Source organism: Cherax quadricarinatus, chromosome 25 (assembly GCF_038502225.1).
Source record: "Cherax quadricarinatus isolate ZL_2023a chromosome 25, ASM3850222v1, whole genome shotgun sequence".
NCBI lineage: Eukaryota > Metazoa > Arthropoda > Malacostraca > Decapoda > Parastacidae > Cherax > Cherax quadricarinatus.
The window spans coordinates 30,485,341-30,504,598 of record NC_091316.1 but is presented as its reverse complement, the minus strand read 5'-3'; the positions used below and the strand labels follow the sequence as shown (position 1 = coordinate 30,504,598).

Genomic DNA, 19,258 nt, shown 5'->3' with positions numbered 1-19,258 from the left:
TATAATTGTATATACATCCATCATGCACCCACCCCTTACACATTTTACATAAGGTGCCTTTTCTGTTTTTCATGCGTACTTTAGTACAGTGTATGCACCTGTTTCGTAGTGTTTGAGATAATAATGGCTGTATTGTCTCACATTGACCTATGTATGCATTACATATGGAGTTAAGGTTATCATCCCTAGCTACTAGACCGTCATTATCGCCGTCATTTATCTGTCTGTTTTGCCTCTGCACAATAGTTTGAGGTCCTGGATTAATTTGGATATCACCACTTAAGAGCGCTACAATAAGAGCTGTGTGCCACTGTCTTTGTTTGGGTATGCGGTGTTGCCATACCTTGTGGCGATAGTGACATTTACTTTTCTGGTAGGATGGCAACTGTTGGGCTTTTACTGTCTAGGGCGCTGTTACTCCATTCACCTTTTCCAGCCCCCATGACTGATTTCTTTCTTCATGGAATTGAAGAAGAAATATAAATATAATTATGGCAGCCTGTACCCCTCTAATGCCTGCCATTTTCACTCTTCGCTCTTTTACTCATATACAATAATATTTATTTCTTTTTTCCAGTCCCTAGTACACTTAGTATCTGCTTTAGCAATCACACTGAATTACTAGTAAAATTTCCTCTTCAAAATCCTCTTCACTGCTCACTTTTCCCTTAACTTCACAAAACCCTTACAGTTGACCTCTTCAAAACCCTCTTCACTGCTCACTTTTCCCTTAACTTCACAAAACCCTTACAGTTAACCCCTTATTACACACTCCCCTACCCACCTCACTTCACAGTCTGGCTTCACCAATTAACTTCTAACTCCTTTCCATTCTGGTAGACCAGAAAGGTTTAGTCAATGGTTTTATCCTTCCAAATCCCCCTCAATTCCATTTATCGGGAGTTGTGTCGTGTTGTTGTCTCCTGACCTGGTCTGCTGACTCAGCCATTTTTAAAACACTGAGGGGAGTAACGCCACCTGACTTTCCTTGAGTTTATAGATATATTTGGCTTTTTCTGCTATGATTCTCTCACTGTACACTGGTCAGCTGAATATAGGTCAGCTACTAAAACATTAACCTTGACTATTTAACTATTCACTTCTTTCCCACGACTGGCACTGAGGGATAACCGTCCTATACCTTGGAGTTTTGTACTGTTGATTTGACGATGTCTCCTGTGTTTCCCTCTCGTTAGCACTGGTACAGGTGATATGATGGTGGTACAGATATGATGCTACTGTCAACTGACTAGCCTGCAGTGATGCTTTCTTTGCTCTGTATTCCATATGTTTGTCTTCTATATTAATTTCCTCATTTTCAGCCATGATGCAATGTATTAAATTCAACTTAATTAATAACACTGATTACAACTCACAACACTGATACAACTTACCTTTAAATAAATCCTAGCTACTTGAGCTTTGTAATTACATGTAAGGAAATTGTAATATAAATTTTAAATACACATTAATAATGTTAGCTACACTTGAGCTAACACATGTAAGAAAATTATAATATAAATTTTAAATGTACATTAATACAAACCTTTAGCCAGACTTGGCTCATCAAAATTAATATTGTAATAATTATAATCCACTACATATTAAGTAAATTTGTGAACTTAACATCCACCTCCTTCTGTCATTTCACATATAATTATTAAGTAATTAACTAATTAATGACTTCACTAATTACCTCCGGTTCATGAAGGACCAACGGGCAAATTAAATGTGGAAAATTGCATTTATCTGAATGTAACTCATTATGTACATAACAGTAAATGATAACAAAGATAATTATTATTTATCAGTTACATAGACAAGTAGGAATTTGGGACACCTAGGTCGCAAAAATGTCCCCCTTCGATACCTACAACTGTCATATCCAAAAAGTTGCTCTAGACCTATTAATTACAAATGAAATGTACATACACCAGGAATTCTGGTAAATATATAAATTTGTGGACTGTATATTAAAATTAATAAATTATATATATATATATATATATATATATATATATATATATATATATATATATATATATATATATATATATATATATATATATATATATATACATATATATATATATATATATATATATATATATATATATATATATATATATATATATATATATATATATATATACAATTTACATAACAGAAGCAGAATATATCTTAATATCACTCACCAATTTGACTGGAGATTAAGGTGTATCATACTCAGAAAACCTCACTCTATCCATGAAAATAACACTGGCCAGAGTTACAAACATAACCTTATCTGAGGTTCCTGGAGCTGTCTTGTCCAGTCGCCTGATATCTCAAGTTATGCAGGAATGCACATCCAACAATTTCGGCTCCTATTTGAGAGGTGTCAGCCCAATTTTAACCTCTAGAGCACGAAAATTCTTCCGATTATTCACTAACGTTTGTGTTGTCTCTTTCAAACATGGCGAGTCTCCTCTGCGCAGGCGCAGAATTTCCCATTTTTTATAACATAAATTTTATTAAATACAGTATGGCCATCTATTTACATATAACTACTGTATTTCTGGAAAATATATAGTCTTTTCCACAACTACCAATCTAGTTTGTGCAGGAGAATGATCTTACTGCCTTTTGTCACCGAGCAGTGGTACTGTAAGGTATGTATCTTCCACCACTGTAATTTTACCTAGTAATTATAATTCATGTAAGTGGTTTAACAGTCTAAGCATCCTAGTGCTTCTCACCCATCATAATTAAAGACAGGTCAAATATCTGAAGAAAATTCTTTCTTTTTTCTATCCGAGGTTGGTTTCTCTGACTGTAATAGAAACTGCTCAGTGGCGCCTCCCCTTCATGTGGTGCCCAGGGCACGTACCATACCCGCCATATGTAGTGCCCAGGGCACGTACCATACCCGCCATATGTGGTGCCCAGGGCACGTACCATACCCGCCATATGTGGTGCCCAGGGCACGTACCATACCCACCATACACCACTGACTGTGTTGGTGAGGATGGATGGTGTAAATATTACCAATATTTATATTTACAGACGTTACATCATAACTTGTGTTGAGTGGTAAACAAAACAGTAGTGCAACTTGAAGGTTAAATTCAAATACCTCACAGTAAAATAGAAAGAGACAGGCGCTCCCTTTACAGGCGACGGAAAAGAATAACAGAGCGGCTAAAAGAGGTCAATATATCTGAAATGCGTAGGGAGACACTGGTCAGAGAAATAGCAAGCATCGAACTTAAGCTAAAAGAATCCTTTAGGAGTCAGGAATCGCGGGAAGAACTAAAAGCCATAAATGAAATCGAAAGAAACCCAAAGTATTTCTTCTCCTATGCCAAATCAAAATCGAGAACAACGTCCAGTATTGGGCCCCTACTTAAACAAGATGGGTCCTACACAGATGACAGCAAGGAAATGAGTGAGCTACTCAAGTCCCAATATGACTCAGTTTTTAGCAAGCCGCTAACCAGACTGAGAGTCGACGATCAAAATGAATTTTTTATGAAAGAGCCACAAAATTTGATTAACACAAGCCTATCCGATGTTATCCTGACGCCAAATGACTTCGAACAGGCGATAAATGACATGCCCATGCACTCTGCCCCAGGGCCAGACTCATGGAACTCTGTGTTCATCAAGAACTGCAAGAAGCCCCTATCACGAGCCTTTTCCATCCTATGGAGAGGGAGCATGGACACGGGGGTCGTCCCACAGTTACTAAAAACAACAGACATAGCCCCACTCCACAAAGGGGGCAGTAAAGCAACAGCAAAGAACTACAGACCAATGGCACTAACATCCCATATCATAAAAATCTTTGAAAGGGTCCTAAGAAGCAAGATCACCACCCATCTAGAAACCCATCAGTTACACAACCCAGGGCAACATGGGTTTAGAACAGGTCGCTCCTGTCTGTCTCAACTATTGGATCACTACGACAAGGTCCTAAATGCACTAGAAGACAAAAAGAATGCAGATGTAATATATACAGACTTTGCAAAAGCCTTCGACAAGTGTGACCATGGCGTAATAGCGCACAAAATGCGTGCTAAAGGAATAACAGGAAAAGTCGGTCGATGGATCTATAATTTCCTCACTAACAGAACACAGAGAGTAGTCGTCAACAGAGTAAAGTCCGAGGCAGCTACGGTGAAAAGCTCTGTTCCACAAGGCACAGTACTCGCTCCCATCTTGTTCCTCATCCTCATATCCGGCATAGACAAGGATGTCAGCCACAGCACCGTGTCTTCCTTTGCAGATGATACCCGAATCTGCATGACAGTGTCTTCCATTGCAGACACTGCAAAGCTCCAGGCGGACATCAACCAAATCTCTCAGTGGGCTGCAGAAAACAATATGAAGTTCAACGATGAGAAATTTCAATTACTCAGATATGGTAAACATGAGGAAATTAAATCTTCATCAGAGTACAAAACAAATTCTGGCCACAAAATAGAGCGAAACACCAACGTCAAAGACCTGGGAGTGATCATGTCGGAGGATCTCACCTTCAAGGACCATAACATTGTATCAATCGCATCTGCTAGAAAAATGACAGGATGGATAATGAGAACCTTCAAAACTAGGGAGGCCAAGCCCATGATGACACTCTTCAGGTCACTTGTTCTATCTAGGCTGGAATATTGCTGCACACTAACAGCACCTTTCAAGGCAGGTGAAATTGCCGACCTAGAAAATGTACAGAGAACTTTCACGGCGCGCATAACGGAGATAAAACACCTCAATTATTGGGAGCGCTTGAGGTTCCTAAACCTGTATTCCCTGGAACGCAGGAGGGAGAGATACATGATTATATACACCTGGAAAATCCTAGAGGGACTAGTACCGAACTTGCACACGAAAATCACTCACTACGAAAGCAAAAGACTTGGCAGACGATGCACCATCCCCCCAATGAAAAGCAGGGGTGTCACTAGCACGTTAAGAGACCATACAATAAGTGTCAGGGGCCCGAGACTGTTCAACTGCCTCCCAGCACACATAAGGGGGATTACCAACAGACCCCTGGCAGTCTTCAAGCTGGCACTGGACAAGCACCTAAAGTCAGTTCCTGATCAGCCGAGCTGTGGCTCGTACGTTGGTTTGCGTGCAGCCAGCAGCAACAGCCTGGTTGATCAGGCTCTGATCCACCAGGAGGCCTGGTCACAGACCGGGCCGCGGGGGCGTTGACCCCCGGAACTCTCTCCAGGTAAACTCCAGGTAAACTCCAGGTAAAGGAATGAGATTAAATAATTTATGTTAAGCATTTAACCCACGTGGGTCATTCAGCACACGGCGTGGTAGAGGCTCCATCTTGTCTCTTGAGCGCCAGACAGATTCACTTTGATATCCAGAGCACATGAAGAACACTCATGCTCCACCGTGGCAGGTTTGTCATAAGGTCGTGGAACTGTTTGTCTTTCACCAGTCGCCACCTGTGGAGGAATAATTTCTATGGTGCCGAGTGTGTAGTATTGGTGACGTTATCAAGATGACCGCCAACGATTTTCATAAAATATTTAAGATATCCATTATATATGGACCAGTTTCAGGTGTCACTGGTGTCTCAGATATTTTCATGTTTATATAACATAAATGTAATTCCATCACTAGTGTTAGGCTAATTTTTCCTGTCTCGTACATAACCTTTCAACTATATGTATTAAACGTAATTGATTTGTGTTCATTGTGTCAACACCAACAGAATTCTTCAATTAAAAACTCAGAATCTACACAAAAACTACATATTGTTGTAATAATCCGAGTTAAGAGAGAATATCATTATATTCTCTCTCAACTGGCAAAATACAATTGTAAAAAAAATAAACCGATATAATGTAAGGAAGCATTTGTCATGTTACAAGAAATACAATAAAACAAAAATAATGTTAATAGAAGGAGCAACTGGCAGAACATGAGGACGCCGGTAAGACCTCAGTGAGCAGGAAGGAAACATCATTGTATTAGATACGAAAATAACGATAAGCCATTAAAAATATATTTTTCTGTTGCATAAGACCTCAAGCTGCGAGGCATACACTGTATAATGTTTCCCGCAGTGATGCAAGTGAAATGTATTATGCTGTTTATATAAGTAAAATCTTTTACTGCAAGTTGAGGTTAAATGAAAACAGTCACTCGGAGCTGAGGTTAAGAAACAACAGTCACTGGAAGCTGAGGTTAAGAAACAACAGTCACTGGAAGCTGAGGTTAAGAAACAACAGTCGCTGGAAGCTGAGGTTAAGAAACAACAGTCACTGGGAACTGAGGTTAAGAAACAACAGTCACTGGAAGCTAAGGTTAAGAAACAACAGTCGCTGGAAGCTGAGGTTAAGAAACAACAGTCACCGGAAGCTGAGGTTAAGAAACAACAGTCACCGGAAGCTGAGGTTAAGTAAAAACAGTCACTGGAAGCTGAGGTTAAGTAAAAACAGTCACCGGAAGCTGAGGTTAAGTAAAAACAATCACTGGAAGCTGAGGTTAAGTAAAAACAGTCAATGCAAGCTGAGGTTAAGTAAAAACAGCAACTGAAAGTTGATGTTAAGTAAAACAATCACTGGAAGCTGAGGTTAAGTGTGTGTTTCGATCATCAGAATATTGATGTACATGACGTAGTTTATCACAAAGAATGTTATACGAGAAATACATACTACTTCTTGTTAAGTGCAGAAAAGCCTCATGAAACACCACCGAAGGTTCAAGAGTGTGCATGTCAGGTAGATGTTATTTAATGTTTTTAAGTACTTCTGGAAGATAAGGTTGTCACAGTGACACCTGCTGAGTGACACTAAAAGAAAATCATTAAAGAGGAAGATATATCGTCGAGAAAATCACTGAAAACACTTGTTGAAAATTAGCTTTTTAAGATTAACGTAATATTCACAACGTATCTCACTGCAGTTAGTTAACGATGCTGTGTTTTCACATGGAGAAGCAAGGTTCAACTTTAATTCAGATATGAAGATTCTATATCAAACTAATAAATTACTTCGGAAAAACAATCCTGACAGAAAAGAAGTGGAAATTTATAGGTTCATCACTTTGGACAAAGTTACGGAAGGAACACCACAATAAGTGTTATCTTTTTTTACATTATTGTATAGGTGGGAAAAAACTGTTCAATGGCTTGCAGCATGAAAACCAGCAGTTGAACCACAAGACTGCTGCTTTGACACAAACTCTTATGTCTGAGTGGTTAAGAGAAAATCAACTTCATTTGGAATATTAACATCAACTAAGGTTGTTCTTGGCTTAATGTTACATTCTGAACCCCACAGTTATCGATTGCTGTGAGGTTCAGTCATTCCAGGACTGCAAGAACATCTCAATAGAAATAACCTTCAGTCATATATCTCCATCGAATTCATTCTTGCTTGCAGATGACATATTTGTCATTTCTAAGTCATGGTTTGCAAACCTAAGTGGACTATAATAAAGATCTTTGAGACACCTTTACCTAAGTTTTTTGTTTTGTTTTGTTTTTTACAAAAATCATTTTTACAGGCTAAGAGCTGTTATCCTAGTTCTACGCCGCGTAGGAGATAATGGAGGAGTATATGTTCCACCCAAGCCAAAGCTCCAGGAATTCCTAGAACTGTCTTGACAGAACATTACTGGCAATTTCATAAATCGTAAGACCAACCTTTCTCCAGATGTGGGTTGGAGGCATTTTGATCCAGACATGTAGGCAAAGGGTGAGATTATTGGTCAGTTTAGAACACACAGAACCAACCTTTCCCCAAATGTCTGTGTTGAAAATATGTTAAAGTATTTTATCAACAGTGGAATATTACAAACCATTGTGGAAAAATACCCTGACTTTGCTCACTCCAAATAAAGTTAATATTTGCATTAATAACGCATTGCAACTGTGATCAGGTGTAGAAGTGTGAATGTTTAATTACCTTTGTACCTTGTTTAGCTATCAACGCAGCTATTCAGGCCAGTCCCTGGATCCATTATGTATCCCAGTAATCTTTCTGACTACCGCCCACAGGCTGGGTATGGGGTGACTACCACCCAGAGGCTGGGTATGGGGTGATTACCGCCAATAGGCTGGGTATGGGGTGATTACCGCCCACAGGCTGGGTATGGGGTGACTACCGCCCACAGGCTGGGTATGGGGTGATTACCGCCCACAGGCTGGGTATGGGGTGACTACCGCCCACAGGCTGGGTATGGGGTGACTACCGCCCACAGGCTGGGTATGGGGTGACTACCACCCACAGGCTGGGTATGGGGTGACTACCGCCCACAGGTTGGGTATGGGTGACTAGCGCCCACAGGCTGGGTATGGGGTGATTACCGCCAATAGGCTAGGTATGGGGTGATTACCGCCCACAGGCTGGGTATGGGGTGACTACCAACCACAGGCTGGGTATGGGGTGACTACCATCCACAGGATGGGTATGGGGTGACTACCGCCCACAGGCTGGGTATGAGGTGACTACCGCCCACAGGCTGGATATGGGATGACTACCGCCCACAGGCTGGGTATTGGGTGACTACCGCCCACAGGCTGGGTATGGGGTGACTACCGCCCACAGGATGGGTATGGGGTGACTACCGCCCACAGGCTGGGTATGGGGTGACTACCGCCCACAGGCTGGGTATTGGGTGACTACCGCCCACAGGATGGGTATGGGGTGATTACCGCCAATAGGCTAGGTATGGGGTGATTACCGCCCACAGGCTGGGTATGGGGTGACTACCAACCACAGGCTGGGTATGGGGTGACTACCATCCACAGGATGGGTATGGGGTGACTACCAACCACAGGCTGGGTATGGGGTGACTACCATCCACAGGATGGGTATGGGGTGACTACCGCCCACAGGCTGGGTATGAGGTGACTATCGCACACAGGCTGGGTATGGGATGACTACCGCCCACAGGCTGGGTATTGGGTGACTACCGCCCACAGGATGGGTATGGGGTGACTACCGCCCACAGGATGGGTATGGGGTGACTACCGCCCACAGGATGGGTATGGGATGACTACCGCCCACAGGCTGGGTATGGGGTGACTACCGCCCACAGGCTGGGTATGGGGTGACTACCGCCCACAGGATGGGTATGGGGTGACTACCGCCCACAGGCTGGGTATGGGGTGACTACCGCCCACAGGCTGGGTATGGGGTGACTACCGTCCGCAGGATGGGTATGGGGTGACTATCGCCCACAGGCTGGGTATGGGGTGACTACCGCCCACAGGCTGGGTATGGGGTGACTACCGCCCACAGGCTGGGTATGGGGTGACTACCGCCCACAGGCTGGGTATGGGGTGACTACCGCCCACAGGCTGGGTATAAGAACATAAGAACATAAGAAAGAAGGAACACTGCAACAGGCCTACTGACCCATGCGGAGCAAGTCCATGTCCCCCCAGGATTAGCCCAAAGACCCCCCCCCCCGGATTAGCCCAATGACCCACCCAGTCTGGTCACCTCCACTCCAGGAAGGAGCACGGCACCAGACCCAGCAGCACAAGCTAGTCAGGTCCAACTCACACCCACCCACACTCACTCATGTATTTATCTAACCTATTTTTAAAACCACACAACGTTTTAGCCTGAATAACTGTACTCGGGAGTTTGTTCCACTCATCCACAACTCTATTACCAAACCAGTGCTTTCCTATATCCTTTCTGAATCTGAATTTTTCCAACTTGAAACCTTTGCTGCGAGTCCTGTCTTTGTTAGAAATTTTCAGTACGCTATTTACATCCCTTTTGTTTATTCTTGTTTTCCATTTATACACCTCGATCATATCCCCCCTAATTCTACGCCTTTCTAGAGAGTGTAGATTCAGGGCCCTTAGTCTATCCTCATATGGAAGATTTCTGATACATGGGATCATCTTTGTCATCCTCCTCTGTACGTTTTCCAGAGCATTTATATCCATTCTGTAATACGGTGACCAGAACTGAGCAGCATAGTCTAAATGAGGCCTAACCAAGGATATATAGAGTTGAAGAACAACCTGAAGACTTCTATTATTTATACTTCTAGATATGAAGCCAAGAATTCTGTTAGCTTTATTGCGAACACTAATGCACTGTTGTCTTGGTTTTAGATTACTGCTAACCAGAACTCCTAAATCCTTTTCGCAATCAGTAGTATTAAGATCTACATTATTTAGTTTATATGTCGCATGGTTATTTACCTGTCCAACATTTAGAAGTTTGCATTTGTGAATATTAAACTGCATCTGCCAATTCTCTGACCATTGCATCAGTCTATTCAAATCATACTGGAGTGATTTGGAATTGGACGGCCTATTTTGGTGTCATCAGCAAATTTGCTTATATCGCTATTTATTCCCTCATCTATGTCGTTTATGTAAATTGTGAACAACAAGGGGCCCAACACTGACCCCTGAGGAACACCGCTTGTGACATCCCCCCATCCTGATTTCTCCCCATTTATGCAAACTCTCTGTTGTCTATTTGTCAGCCATGCCTCTACCCAGAAAAAAATTCTCCTCATATTCCGTGTGCCTTAAGTTTCCTCAATAGCCTGTGATGTGGAACTCTATCGAAAGCATTACTGAAGTCCATATACACAATATCATATTCATTACCATGATCTACCTCCTCAAACAACTTAGTGAAAAAAGTTAGTAAATTCGTAAGACAGGAATGTCCCTTTGTAAAACCGTGTTGAGATTCATTAATCAATCTGTGCCTATCAAGATGGCTACGAACTGTTTCGGCAATTATTGATTCCATAAATTTTACCACTATGGAGGTAAGGCTTATTGGTCTATAGTTCGAAGCCAAGGACCTGTCTCCTGCCTTGTAAATAGGTATTACATTTGCCATTTTCCACTTATCAGGAACTATGACAGTTTGTAGTGATATGTTAAAAAGATTAGCCAAAGGTATGCTAAGTTCCTCTTTACATTCCTTTAACACCCTTGCAAACAGTTCATCAGGACCTGGGGATTTGTTAGGTTTTAGTTTCTCTATTTGTCTGAGGACCATGTCACTAGTTACCGCAATCGTACATAGATTATTATCGTCCTGTTCTACATAATTTATTATTTCACGAATATTGCTAGTATTTTCCTGGGTGAAAACTGAGAGGAAGTAGGTATTGATAATTTCACACATATCCTGTCAGTGATCTGACCAGAGTTACTCTTAAGTGGGCCAATCTTGCCCCTAATCTTACTTCTGTATACCTGAAAGAACCCTTTTGGGTTAGTCTTTGAATCCATTGCGACCTTAGCCTCATAATCCCTTTTTGCTTCCCTTATTACTTTCTTTATTTCTCTCTTTAACTGAATATATTTATTTCTTAACTGCCCATCTTCTCTTTTGATACGCCTATATATGCCTCTCTTTTGACCAATGAGATGTTTCAATCTATTGTTCATCCATTTGGGATCATTTTTGTTAGATTTAATTTCCCTACTCGGAACAAAAGTTGTCTGGGCAGCTAGAACTATGCTCTGAAAAACGTCATATTGGCAACCAAGATCACCTACCTGACCCATAGTCAGGACATCCCAATTTAGCCCACCCAGGTAATTTTTCAGTCCCATGAAGTCAGCCAAGCGAAAATCTGGGACAGAGATTTGATTGCAGTTATCTGGATAATTCCATGATCTATTGAAACTAAGTGATCTGTGATCACTTTCCCCAAGTTCATCATTAACCTCAATATTATTAATTAGTGAATCTTTGTTGGCAAGAACCAAGTCAAGCAGATTGTTTCCTCTAGTTGGTTCTGTCACAAACTGTTCTAAGAAGCAATCCTGAACCGTATCAAGAAAGTCACTAGACTCAAGATTTCCTGTCATATTGTTCCAATCAATTTGTCTGAAGTTAAAATCTTCCATTATCACAACATTTTCGTATCTAGATGCCTTATGAATTTCGTCCCATAACAGCTTACTGCACTCCCTCTCAAGGTTTGGGGGCCTATAAATCACACCCAAAATTAAGTTGTTACCACCCTTGAGAAACTGTAGCCAAACATATTCTGTGTTCGATGTTTCTAATATTATATCATGTCTAAGACAACAATTTAAATTGTCTTTGACATACATAGCCACTCCACCACCCTTCCTGTTGACCCTATCAGTGTGGAATAGTTTATAACCCTGTATGTTGCATTCAGAAGGCATTTCTCTATCTTTCAGGTTGACCCAGGTCTCTGTTATACCAATAATATCTATATTACATACACGTGCAAGTAATCTTAGCTCATCTATCTTATTTCTTAGACTCCTACTATTTGCATAGTAAACCTTAAGGGAGCTAGTCACTCTACTATCTCTCTTTGTTTGTTGATCAATTGATTTGCCATTACTAGCAACATTATTTTGAATATTGTCTTTTAAACTTATCCCTGAGGAATCCCGATAATAACTGCTGTTTTTAACCCTAATACTGCAGCCTGAGTGTTTCCCACAAACACCCATACCTGTATAATCTATCAGTTTAAATTCCTTGGCACGTCATCAACTACCCTCTCAATCGAATTGACTAATGCAACCACTCCATCCCCAGAGAGATGACCCCCATCCCTTGCACACGTATCACGTTTGCCAAAGAATAGGTCCCAGTTATCAATGAATGGGATTGCAAGTTCCTTGCAGTACCTGTCTAGCCAGCAATTTATACCAATTGCCCAAGACATCCATTCATTGCCCACTCCCTTTCTAGGCAAGATGCTACATATGACTGGGATCCATCCCTTATACCTAATTACTTCTATGGCTGATCTGTACCTATCCAGCAGCTCCTGTCTCCTGCCCTTCCCAATGTCATTACCCCCAGAACTAAGACAGATAATGGGCTTGTTCCCACTACCTGACATAATATTATCCAACCTGCTGACTATGTCACCAACACCATCTCCAGGAAGGCACACCCTCTGTCTGACCTTTCTGTCTCTTTTACAAAAAGCACAGTCCATATATCTTACCTGAGAGTCTCCTACTATTAAAATATTCTTACTTGATTAGCAGGGGAATCAGTGGTACCTTCAACCTCACTAACCACTAAAGTGCACTCGTTCTGGAGAACAGAGAATCGATTTCCTACCTTCACATCTTCTCTGTTAACCCTCCTTATCTTCCTTCTTCCTGAACTGTGAACCACTTACCACTTAAAGCGGCTGCCACTATCACTGCTGGTGACCATTTTCTCCTTACCAGCTAAATCCTTCTCACACTCACTCCCAAACTCATCAAGGCGAAGCTTCAGCTTCCTGTTTTCCTCCTGAAGAAGTAGAATCTCCTTCTTCAACACTTTAACCTGATATACTAAACCACTACAACAAGCCATGGTGCTTGGTAACACCGTACTTGTGTGTGCCATGAAACTTCTCCGTACATTCTCCAGGTCTGCAATTTCCAGCGTACAGAGAACAAGCCATTTGAAGAGAATCAGCATGGACTTGGCATCTCTAGTTTTGAAGGTTCTTATTATCCATCCTATCATTTTCCTAGCAGATGTGGTAGATACATTGTTGTGATCTTTGAAAGTGAGATTCTCTGACATTATCACTCCCAGGTCCTTCACATTAGTTTCTCGCTATTTCGTGTGGCTGGAATTTGTTTTATACTCAGATACAGTCTCAATTTCCTCTAGTTTCCCATATCAGAGTAATTGAAATTTCCTTCACTGAACTTCATATTGTTTTCTGTGACCCATTTAAAGATTTGGTTGATGTCCATTTGGAGTCTTGTAGTGTCTTCGATAGATGACACCGTCATGCAGATTTGGGTGTCATCCGCAAAGGAAAACACGGTGCTGTGGCTTACATCTCTATGTTTGATATGAGGGTGATTAACAGGATGGGAACGATTACTGTGCCTTTACTCTGTTTACTATTACTCTTTGTGTTCTATTTGTTAGGAATTTATAGATCCATTTACCAAGTCTTCCTCCTATTCCTTTATCGCGCATTTTGTGCACTATTACTCCATGGTCTGTGTATACTACATTTGCATTTTGTTTGTCCTCCAGAGCACCCAACTGGTCCCGTAGTTGGCACAGGCAGGAGCGACTTGTTTTAATCCCTGCTGGAGTATACCTTGAGAGGGTTTCTGGGGTCAACGCCCCCGCGGCCCGGTCTGAGGCCAAGCCTCGTGGTAGATCAGGGTCTCATAAACTAGGCTGTTACTGCTGGCTGCAGGCAAACTGACTGGTCAGTTTGCGTGCAGCAAAGTAAGCACCTAAAATAAGTACCTGGCCGGCTGGTCAGGTATTTACTTTAGGTGCGTGTCCAGCGCCTTCTTGAAGACAGTCAGGGGTCTGTTGGTAATTCCCCTTATATATGCTGAGAGGCATTTGAAAAGTCTTGGGCCCCTGACACTTACTGTGTTGTCTCCCAATGTACTCGTGGCGCCCCTGCTTTTCTTTGGGGGAATGTTGCATCTCCTGCCGAGTCTTTTGCTTTCGTAGGGAGTGATTTTCATTTGCAAGTTTGGTAATAATCCCTCAAGGATTTTCCAAGTGTATATTATCATGTATCTTTCCCGTCTGGGTTCCAGAGAATACAAATCAAGGGACTTCAACCATTCCCAGTAATTTAGGTGCTTTATCGTACTTATGTGTGCCGTGAAAGTTCTTTGTACACTCTCCAGGTCAGCAATTTCGCCTGCCTTGAAGGGGCCAATTAGGGCACAGCAGACTTTCAGCCTAGAGAGAACAAGCGATTTGAAGAGAATCGTCATGGATCTGGCATCCCTAGTTTTGAAGGTTTTCATTATCTATCCTATCATTTTTCTAGGAGATGCGGTAGATACATTGTTGTGGTCTTTATCACTCCCAGGTCCTTCACATTACTTTCTCGCTCTATTGTATGATTAGAATTTGTTGTATACCTTGACATAGTATTAATTTCCTCAAGTTTTCCATATCTGAGTAGTTGAAATTTCTCTTCGTTGAACTTCATATTGTTTTGAGTGGCCCATTTGAAGATTTGGTTGATGTCAGCTTGGAGCCTTGCAATTCGGGTATCGTCTGAAAAGGAAGACACGGAGCTATGGCTTACATCTCCGTCTATGTCAGATGTGAGGATGAGGAGCAGGATGGGAGCGAGTACTCTGCCTTGTGGAACAGAGCTTTTCACCGTAACTGCCTCGAACTTAACTCTGTTTACTAAATGTCCTCCTTTAGAAATGTTCCTGCTATTTAATGTCTTGCCTTAGAAATGTCCCTGCTATTTAATGTCCTACTTTTGAAATTTCATGTCCTAATTAATGTCTGGATTACTGCTCTCCTATATGCATATGTATAAGCTATCCTGAGGAATTCATGATTCATACAACAGAGCATAAGAAGAGTACCTGATATCTTGGTGTAGATGTACCCTTCAATAAATCCGTCATACTACAACTAAAGAAGAAATGCAAAGACAGGTTCAGTGCCCTCAGAGTTGTTACTGGCTACAACCCCAACTATGGTGCTAATGTGAGAATAGTGAGAATGATGTACATAGCCTATATTAGATCCTTAACTGATTATGCTGCTCCCATGTTAGTATTAACTAGGGAAAGTTTACTCCGACCCTAGGAACTAATGCAAAATGAAGCCCTCAGAATTATTCTTGGCTGTCCTAAATTTATCGAGGTTCTTAATATGAAGAAGGAACTTGGTGTATCTAGTATCAGTGATAGGATTATTGAGATTAACTGTATTTATCTGTTTGTGGTTGCAGGGGTTGAGTCACAGCTCCTGGCCCTGTACTTGGGATTAGAATATTAAGAAATGAACAAGACACTGTCAATACAACTCTTACTAAAAGCCTCGAAGTAAATAAGCACGGACTTAAATGGCCTTGAAAACTTGTAATTATATTAAATTTTATAAATTGCTCTTGTTACCATCTCCCTTATAAGAGTGACAGGAACTTTGTTTAAGTAGGCAAAAGAACTAACAACTGGGCAAACTAAATTGTTTGCCATGCTAATGGCACTAAAGTTAACTTATGTCAGTGAGCTTGACTGTATGATTATTACTGATTCTATGTCATCACTGAAGATTCTTGACTCACATATTGACTCTGACAAAATGCTCATTGGAGAAGCTAGACATAAATGCTCAAAAATCCGGGAAAAAGGAATTAATGTACAATTTTTATGGATTTCAACCCACGCTGAATTAATCCTTCATGATAAATATGATAAGTTAGCCAAAGAAAAGTACCCTGATGGAAAATGTAGACTGCAACTATAGTATGACTGTCTAGCATTAGGAATAATATTAGGAGAGTAGTAAATAATGTCACTAAATGTCATAAGAATGCAGTTAGAAGCCTAAGTAGACTGACTGATGTTGTAGTGGCCAGACTTAGGCTTGGTTACAAGTACTTCTGGCAGTTTGCCAGAAACAAGTAATGATCAAACTAAATGCAAATTATGCTGTTAGCTCTCTGGTTACTATCTTGAACACTATGTGCAGTAATGTTCACTTACTGAGGAATATATAGAGTGTATAATAACCTATGTCATATGTCAAGTTATTAATGAAAATAAAATACTAGATACATTAAGAAAAATTTCTTAATTTGCCTGGAACTGATAAGCCAATTGTAAATATAAATAAGGATGTAATCCTGCTAACCCTTCTGAAGGATACTTCCCAAGCCTGAAAAGAGCTACCGTCCACAAGACGGATATTGTGTGCACAATAAACTAGCCGCTTCATCGGTAGAATATAAATATTTAGTCACCGTACACCAATGAGGCATTTTAGTGCTAAAAGCAAAATAAAAACGAAAAGTTGAAGGAAGAGAAAAGACAAATCTCTGGCAACCCCTTAAAGGTGCCCCTTCAAACAAACTTAATAAAGATACCCAGGTATTGTACATGTTTCTTATTCATCAGCTAGTCTTTATTATATACCACTGATCTAAACAAACGTTTTATTATGATCAACAATGCATATGATAATTTCTATCTGTACTCATCTAATTTCTTGAGACACGCTTACTATCTCTTCTCTGATAATGAATTTTAAACATGTTTCAAACCAGAACTGTGTTTACCAACTAATAAGAACACCAGTCCTTCTATGTCCTCTTTCAATTTTTTATTAAATAACAATACAACGCCGCTAGTAACTCACCTGAGGAGCAGAATACTACACTGCTAGTGACCCACCTGAGGAGCAAAATATAATACTGCTGGTGATCCACCTGAGGAGCAAAATATAATACTGCTGGTGATCCACCTGAGGAGCAAAATACAATACTGCTGGTGATCCACCTGAGGAGCAAAATACAATACTGCTGGTGATCCACCTGAGGAGCAAAATACAATACTGCTGGTGATCCACCTGAGGAGCAAAATATAATACTACTGGTGATCCACCTGAGGAGCAAAATACAATACTGCTGGTGATCCACCTGAGGAGCAAAATATAATACTGCTAGTGACCCACCCAATGAGGACAAATTCCAACTACTCCGTTATGGAAAACTGGAGGAGATAATAACTAGAACAGAGTAAACTACAGACTCTGGCCATACAATAGAGAGGAAAAATAATGTAAGGGACCTGGGAGTAGTAATGTCTGAGGATCTCACTTTCAAGGATCACAACAGTGCCACGATCGCACGTGCAAAGAAAATGATAGGATGGATAATGAGAACGTTCAAAACGAGAGATGCCAAGCCAATGATGATCCTTTTCAAATCACTTGTTCTCTCTAGGCTGGAATACTACTGTGCATTAACATCTCCATTCAAAGCAGGTGAAATCGCAGATCTAGAGAGTGTACAGAGACCCTTTACTGCACGTATAAGTTCTGTCAAGCACCTTAACTACTGGGAACGCTTGGAAGCACTTGACTTGTGCTCGTTGGAACGCAGGAGAGAGAGATATATCATAATCTACACTTGGAAAATCCGGGAAGGAATGGTTCCAAATCTGCACACAGAAATCACTCCCTACGAAAGTAAAAGACTGGGCAGGCGATGCAAAATGCCCCTAATTAAAAGTAGGGGCGCCATTGGTATACTAAGGGAAAACACCATAAGTGTCCGGGGCCCAAGACTGTTCAACAGCCTCCCATCAAGCATTAGGGGAATTGCCAATAAGTCTCTGGCTGCCTTCAAGAGAGAGCTGGACAGATACCTAAAGTCAGTGCCGGATCAGCCGGGCTGTGGCTCGTACGTTGGACTGCGTGCGGTCAGCAGTAACAGCCTAGTTGATCAGGCCCTGATCCGTCGGGAGGCCTGGTCATGGACAGGGCCGCGGGGGCGTTAATCCCCGGAATAACCTCCAGGTAACCTCCAGGAGGAGCAGAATACAACACTGCTAGTGACCCACCCGAAGAACAGAATGCAACAGTGCTAGTGACCCACCTGAGGAGCTGAATACAACACCGCTGACTCCCGACCTGTGAATGCTAGAGAGGAGCACAGAACTTCCATTGCAAGACAAATATTGCTAGGAGGTTGCAAGTTGGTAATTAATTGCTGTACGTTGTGGATCCTCCTCACTTCCATCCTTCTGTGATGAAGCCGCCACTCCCCTCTCAGTTAAACTCCGACCTTTTTTTTCTTGTTTTCCTCCAAGAAGACTCACGGGCAAGTCCTATTACATCTGTTGCCTCCCTTTTCATCTAACAGCAAATTGGTACCTGGGTGTAGTAGACTGTAGTGTATCACATGCTTGGGGGATGCGGATGGAAGGTTGTGGCATACCATAGGGAAGTTCCCTGACGACACTTCAGGAATAATAACAGCTTTTACAGGAAGTGGCATATCGTTATCACTAGCAAGATAGCTGGAAGCTTGGTAGTTTGTAACAGAAACGTGCACCGAGCAGATGAGACAAACAACATAGCAAACAGCACTGAGTACATAGCAAAACAATACCATGTGTATAGCAAACAACACTGGGTAAGTGGCAAAACAGTACTGTGTGCATAGCAAAGAATACTGTATGCATAGCAAACAACACTGGATGCATAGCAAACAACAGTGGGTGCATAGCAAACAACAGTGGGTGCATAGCAAACAACAGTGGGTGCATAGCAAACAACAGTGGGTGCATAGCAAACAACAGTGGGTGCATAGCAAACAACAGTGGGTGCATAGCAAACAACACTGGATGCATAGCAAACAACAGTGGGTGCATAGCGAGCAACAGTGGGTGCATAGCAAACAGCAGTGGGTGCATAGCAAACAACAGTGGGTGCATAGCAAACAACAGTGGGTGCATAGCAAACAACAGTGGGTGCATAGCAAACAACAGTGGGTGTGAGAGTGAGCCATACCCTTG

At 41.6% G+C, this 19,258-nt stretch overlaps 1 protein-coding gene across 1 annotated transcript in view; it reads right to left on the bottom strand.

Annotated features, from left to right (window-relative positions):
- Positions 1-18,626, bottom strand: part of LOC128689939 (uncharacterized) — a 105,922-nt gene extending 87,296 nt beyond the window's left edge. Inside the window, exon 1 of the mRNA XM_070088687.1 lies at positions 18,337-18,626. The gene's annotated coding sequence lies outside the window, so the exon portion shown is untranslated. The remainder of the gene's footprint in view (positions 1-18,336) is intronic.
- Positions 18,627-19,258: the final 632 nt, after the last annotated feature.